Here is a 5,953-nt window from a genome sequence, read left to right on the forward strand (position 1 = left end):
GCGGCGGCGGGGGGCGGGCGCCGGCCGGGAGCCGGGGGACAGGCCGGAGCGCCGCCGCCGCGGGACCCTCGGCGGCCGGAGGCGGGGCGGGGCAGGTGGGCGGCGGGAGGAGCCGGCCGGGAGGCCCCGCCTGCGGGGGGCGGGACCCCGCGGCCGGGCCCGCCCCCCGGCGCCGCGCCCCCTCCACGGCCCGCGCCCGCCCCCTGCGCCCCCGGCCCGCCGCCGCGCGCTCGGCACCCCGCGCCCTGCTCCGGGGGCGTCCGCCGGGAGGCTGCCCCGGCGCCCTCAGCCCCCAGACGCCTCGGTGTCAGGAGACATTTTCTCCATCTCCTGGCAAGCGGGAATAAAGGCATTTTAGGCCACTCCGCTCTTCCTCCTGGTCCGCAACGTACCACCTAAGCGGAGGTGGCCCCTCCCAGTGGGGAGGAGCGCGGGCCAGGACGGCGCTCCGGCCCCTCCCCCTCCCCCAGCAGAGTTCCCCGGCTTGGAAACGCTCTCATGGTTGGCAGCAGGGCTCCATAAATGGGAGTGGGCTTGGTAACTAACTACTGTCGTTCTGTTGGTTAGCATTCTTAAAACTTTCGGAAAATATAAATGTGTACAGAAAAGTGCAGCTGTTAGGAGTGCAAAGCTCAATAAATTCTCACATAATGTCTTTTCACGAAATAACCAGCACCCAGATCAAGAAGCAGAACGTCACCAGCCCCCTGCAGAAGTCCCCCTCCTGGGGGATGCCAGCCACTCCCCACAAGGGAAGACACTGTCCTGACTTCTAACTGCAGGGATTAGTTTTGCCTGGCCTAGTGCTTTATGGAAATGGCATCACGCGATACTTGGACAGCATTTTAATGGTTACAAACACTTTGCACTGCAGAAATGGAGCCTCCAGAGGTGGCCAGGACTCCCCCAAGGGACTTGAGAGTGCTCGCAAGCCTCCCTAGACCCCATCCCACAGGCAGGTTAGTGCCAGGAGGCCCTGGGTAGATCTCTCTCCCACAAGCTCCTCAAGGCCTTCCCTGGGGCAGCCCTCTGGAGGGTAGCATATCTGCATGCAGGGGGTGGTGTTCTCCTGGAGCATCTGCCCCAAGGGCTTATATGGTGCCCTGAGGCTTTGGGGCTGAGGGAGGCAATGGCACAGTGAGTCTCTGTCTCCTCTTGGTGAAGTGTGAATCTGGGGCTTCTGAGGATGGCCGCCTGCCTCGGGGCACTCAGGCCAGTCTTGCCTCACTCAGTGCATGAGTTCTGGTTTCCCTATCAGCAGCTCTGTGGCCGGTAAGGCCTGTCCTGATGGGGTTCCTGGGGTTGGTGGTCCCAGGGGCCCTGCACAGCCCCACCTACCAGGAGGTAGCTCCACCATCACCCGTGCAGCACCCCCTCTGCCATCTGGGTTTCCATGGGGACCTGGACCCCTCAATCACATTGTGGGAGGTGCGTTCCCCATGTGCTCTGTAGGGGACATCTCTGAACTCAACCAGACAAGGTCTGCTGGTGGCTCCAAGCCCCTGGGTTCTCCCAACTCTGGGCCTGGGGTCAGGTTCTAACACCCTTTACCCCAAGACTTCTGAGTTCTGGCTCTAAACTCTGGGGGCTCCGAGCTATTTCCTTCACCACAACTATCTAGAATGCCTTCCCAGCTCTCTGCATCCTGCCCTGACAGCGCCAGGCCACAGCTCCTGCAGGGCCTGACCCTCCCTGCAGTTGCCATAGAGTTGTTGGCTTATGGTTCTGAGGTTCTTTGTCCTGGTTCTTCCAGGAGCTGGGGTTCTACCTGGCTGAGCTCTCTGGCCTCTGGCCCTCCAGTTTCAGCTCCCTTGAGATGCTCTATCTGCTTTAAAGAGGCCAGCTCTGGACGGCATGGTCCTCACTCCCCAGGGGTCTAGCTTTCTCTGCACTAAAGCTGTAACTTCCTGGGGCCTGAGGGTATGCTTCTTTCTCCCAGGGACTCCACACCCAGGAAAATCAGTGAGGGCCCCCTGAGAGGGAATTTGGGGGGCTCAGGCATGGGCCTAGGTCATCCCTGCCACAGGCCTGCCATGAGCTCCTCTCCAAGCAAGCCACCCCATATATAACCTGTAGGAAGGGTGGGCCTGGTAAAGGGGAATGTTGTGTCAGGTAACATTGTACCCTGGACATAGTGGATTGGGCCAGAGGTGGCCACCTGGCCTTGCTTATTCAAGCAGATTTACTCTCTGAGAATTTGAATTGAGCCAGGCAATACCTATGGAGCCGTGCAGCCTTGTGGACATAAAAGGTCAGTCTGAGTGGGTACAAAGCCCTGTGATTGTTGAAGAGCAAGAATGAGGGGACCCATAGAAGCAGCTGGTCAAGAATGCGGGGACCCCAGAGCAGAGAAGGAGGGGAGAAGGTAGCCCTGTGGATGACTGTAGGACAGCTCCTGGGGGCCAATCTCCACTGCCTGCCCTTGGCTTCCCCCAGAATCCCTGCTCCTGCAGCACCCCTCTGACTTGAGTCAACCTGAGTGGATTCCTGGCTGCTCATCCAGAGCCAAACCTCAGGAGTCCTGAACTCGTCCCTCACCCCCAGGAGGTCAGAGGTGGCCTCCCTGGATCTGAGACAGCCCCGCTGCCCTCCGGGTCCTCCAGTTCCCACCGTGGAAAGCCAGGGCCCCTTGGCCAGTCAGGCAGACAAGCCCACCACCAGCCCTCCCCCCACCTCCTGTCTTAGTCATGGGGTGCCGCCTTTGCTTCTCCCAACATGATCTCTACCACAACCGGCCGACAGGGCGCCTGGGCAGAAGCCGGCCGGCAAACATGTTTTGTTTGGCCAAGCACAGTGCTTCAAAAGAATTCGAATTGGTTGCCAACTTTGAAAAGTCAGATTTCACATAAAAATCCAGATTTCTGGCTTCTCTGGACAAACCAGAGGAGCCTGGCAGTTCCTGATGGCTCCAGTTCCTGAGTTAATGTGTGCCTTCAGCAGGCACACATCTTTCCACCCCCTGCCCCACAGTACCCACCACTGCCTATCACCTCCTTGGGAGGGAACTAAGATTCTTCCCCAGCCCAGCCCTTCCTGATTCTGTTCCTCTGCCCCCTGCCACATCCTCCACGTCACTGTCTACTGACATCCTACCCGCTCTCCAAGGCTTCTCTGCCTCAACATATCCAAATTCCAGATGACTCTCCCTCCTTGATCCTACTGTCCTGGGATGGGATCCCACTGTCCTATCCTCCCCATCAGATGGCTTTGGAAACTCCTGCCGATGCACAGCCCTGGCCTGCTGGGGACTCTGTTTTCCATACCTGGGCCATCCCTCTGCAGTGTGATCTCACCCCAGATGGCAGCCATGGCCACTGTGGCTCCTGGGCACCTACAGTGAGGCTAGACCAAATCCAGCTGTGCTGTGCATGTGAAATATACAACCGGTTTTAAAGACTTCATGGGAAAAAGAAGGTAAAATCTCATGGACGATTTTTTATATTGATTACACGTTGAGGTGGTAATGTTTGGATTTCCTTGAGTTTAATGAAAATTTTATTAAAATTAATTTTGTGTGCTGGTTTTTAATCTTTGTTTTTCAATGTGGCTACTAGAAAATATATTTTTTTAAGATTTTATTTATTTTTTCATGAGAGACACAGAGAGAGGGGCAGAGACACAGGCAGAGGGAGAAGCAGGCTCCACGCAGGGACCCTGATGTGAAACTCGATCCCAGAACCTCAGGATCACTCCCTGAGCCGAAGGCAGACGCTCAACTGCTGAGCCACCTATTTTCTAGGTGTCCCGCTACTAGAAAATATTAATGATGAAAGTTCTGTTGTATATCTCTGTTCTAAACAATGGAGAGGATGGTGGTGTTTTACAGGTGAAGCTCAGAGGACCAGGGGACTTGCCCGAGGTCACACAGCTGTGTGAGTGACAAGTCTGTGCTCCTAACCATTAGGCCACATGCCCTAGGGTGCCCCCACGGCACCTGACATACATGAATTCAGCCCCCCACTGTCAGGTGAGTGCCCCCTTTCTCAGCTGGCCCCAGGCTGACTCAAGGGTAAAAGAAACCACCTGTGTTTACATTCCTCAGAGGCACCCCTCACTGTGAGCCCCCTTCGGTGGACTCTTCTGCCCTAAGGAGGCAGAGCTCTCCTGCCCACTACCTCCCAAACCCAGGCCTGACCACACAAAGGCTGCCCCTCCCAGGAAGCAGCTGCAGCCTTAACTGCCCACTCCCACGCAGACCCAGCCCTCCTGTGAGCCTGTCCTTCCTTGAGCAGCTAGCTGCCCAAGGCTGCAGAAGGCCTTCTCACCAGGGTAACCTGTGGAAGGGCCCCATCTAACCCAAACCCGGCCTAGAGCCAGAGAGCATGCCCTGGGCAAATGGCTGTTGGCCCCAAGAACCATCTGCCACTCCCTACCCTGGACGCTGGTCAGAGCAACACAGGTGGCCTGGGAAAGAAATGTGGTCCCTTCCCAATCCCCATGAAGCATCTTGGGGTAAGGCGGTGGTCCAGGGGGACTCAGCAGGAGGGAGGAGCATGGACTGTGGCCTCTGATGCCATCCCTACCTGAAGCCCAGAATCATCGCAAGCATCATCTCCTGGGGCCCAGTAACCCCAACCATTGCCCTGCCTGCCCACACTCTGCAGGCTCAGTAAGAAGGGGCAGGACACATTTAGAATTCCTTTCTGGGGCCAGAGAAAAACCATGTGGACAGAACAGGCAGGCCTAGGGCCAACCAGCCACTTCCTCTGGTAGAGGCTGCCATGGGCACCTGCCCATTTGCCCACCACAGGCTGCCTCCTGAGGCTCCTTGGAGGAACGGAGTGCCGAAGGAGAAACAGGAGCCGGGCTGCAGAACCGGGTCTGAGATTCCAATTCAGGGCAGTCAGTCTCCGTGCACGAGGCCCACCCCCATCCCAGGGCTGTGCCAGCACCGGGCTCACCACCCACCCTGATGGGCCCAGGCCAGGGGCCAGCTGGCTGCAGAGGACAGAGCCCACACAGACAGCCATGTGCCCGCTCACCCACCCCACCCGCCTCTGCTCACCCCCCATGTCTGCTCACGCACCATGAACCACCCACTGTGTGCAGGGGCCTCCGTCCTTGGCCGGGCTGGAGGGGCGCTCGGTACGCTGTGAGCAGGCCTTGCGTGAGGATAGGAAGTGTGTATCTGGGCGCCCCACCCATGACCCTGCTTCCAGAGGCAAGAGGACACCCAGAATCATCCCTGCCTCAGAGGGTAGGCATGATGATGCAGTTTGAAAACCTTGGTGCCAAGCAAGTCCCCTCTAAACATTAGCTGTGGGGCCTCAGAGCTGGAAGCGGACGGTCAGTGCGGTGGACTACGGCAGGAGGGCCCGCCTGCCTGGAGAAGGAGAAGGCGGGGGGTGGGGGGGCTTTACAGATTGTGCCCCAGAGCTGCACTGACCAGCCACAGCATCCCAGGCAGAGGTCCCCAGCAGCAACAGGGGGCTCTTCTCGATGACTGAGCAACATGTGGGCTCTTCTCGATGACTGAGACAGAATAGGAGTGGAGGACATGGTCCCTACTCCCTGGCTGGTGGCTGGGACAGGCGAATTGACCTCAGGCATATCTCTGGCCCTGTTGGGATCTCAGCCACTCTACCTGCCTCAGGTGTACAAATGAAGCAGTATGAGCAGATGGGACTCCCACAGCCTACACCCCCGCCGGGCACATTCTCCCCAACCCACCCTCTGGCTGTAGAACAGTGCCTGGCTGAAGGAAGAGGGGAGCTTCCCCCAAGGCTGGGTGGGCCACCACCATGCCCTGCCTTCCCCGTGCCATCTGCCTGTCACCCTCTGCTCCACCCTCAGCCCAGCAGCACAAGCTCCCCCTCACACAGTCCTGACCTCTCAGCCACCTGCACATGCCCAAAGGTACCTGGTGTCCTGGGATCCAGGTGGGCTCTGTGCCTGCCCGTCCCCTCCAAGCAGCCATATCCCCCTGTGCACTTTGGCTGGTGGCACTGGAAGC

The sequence above is a fragment of the Canis lupus genome, chromosome 5 (assembly GCF_003254725.2).
Source record: "Canis lupus dingo isolate Sandy chromosome 5, ASM325472v2, whole genome shotgun sequence".
Classification (NCBI taxonomy): Eukaryota; Metazoa; Chordata; class Mammalia; order Carnivora; family Canidae; genus Canis; species Canis lupus.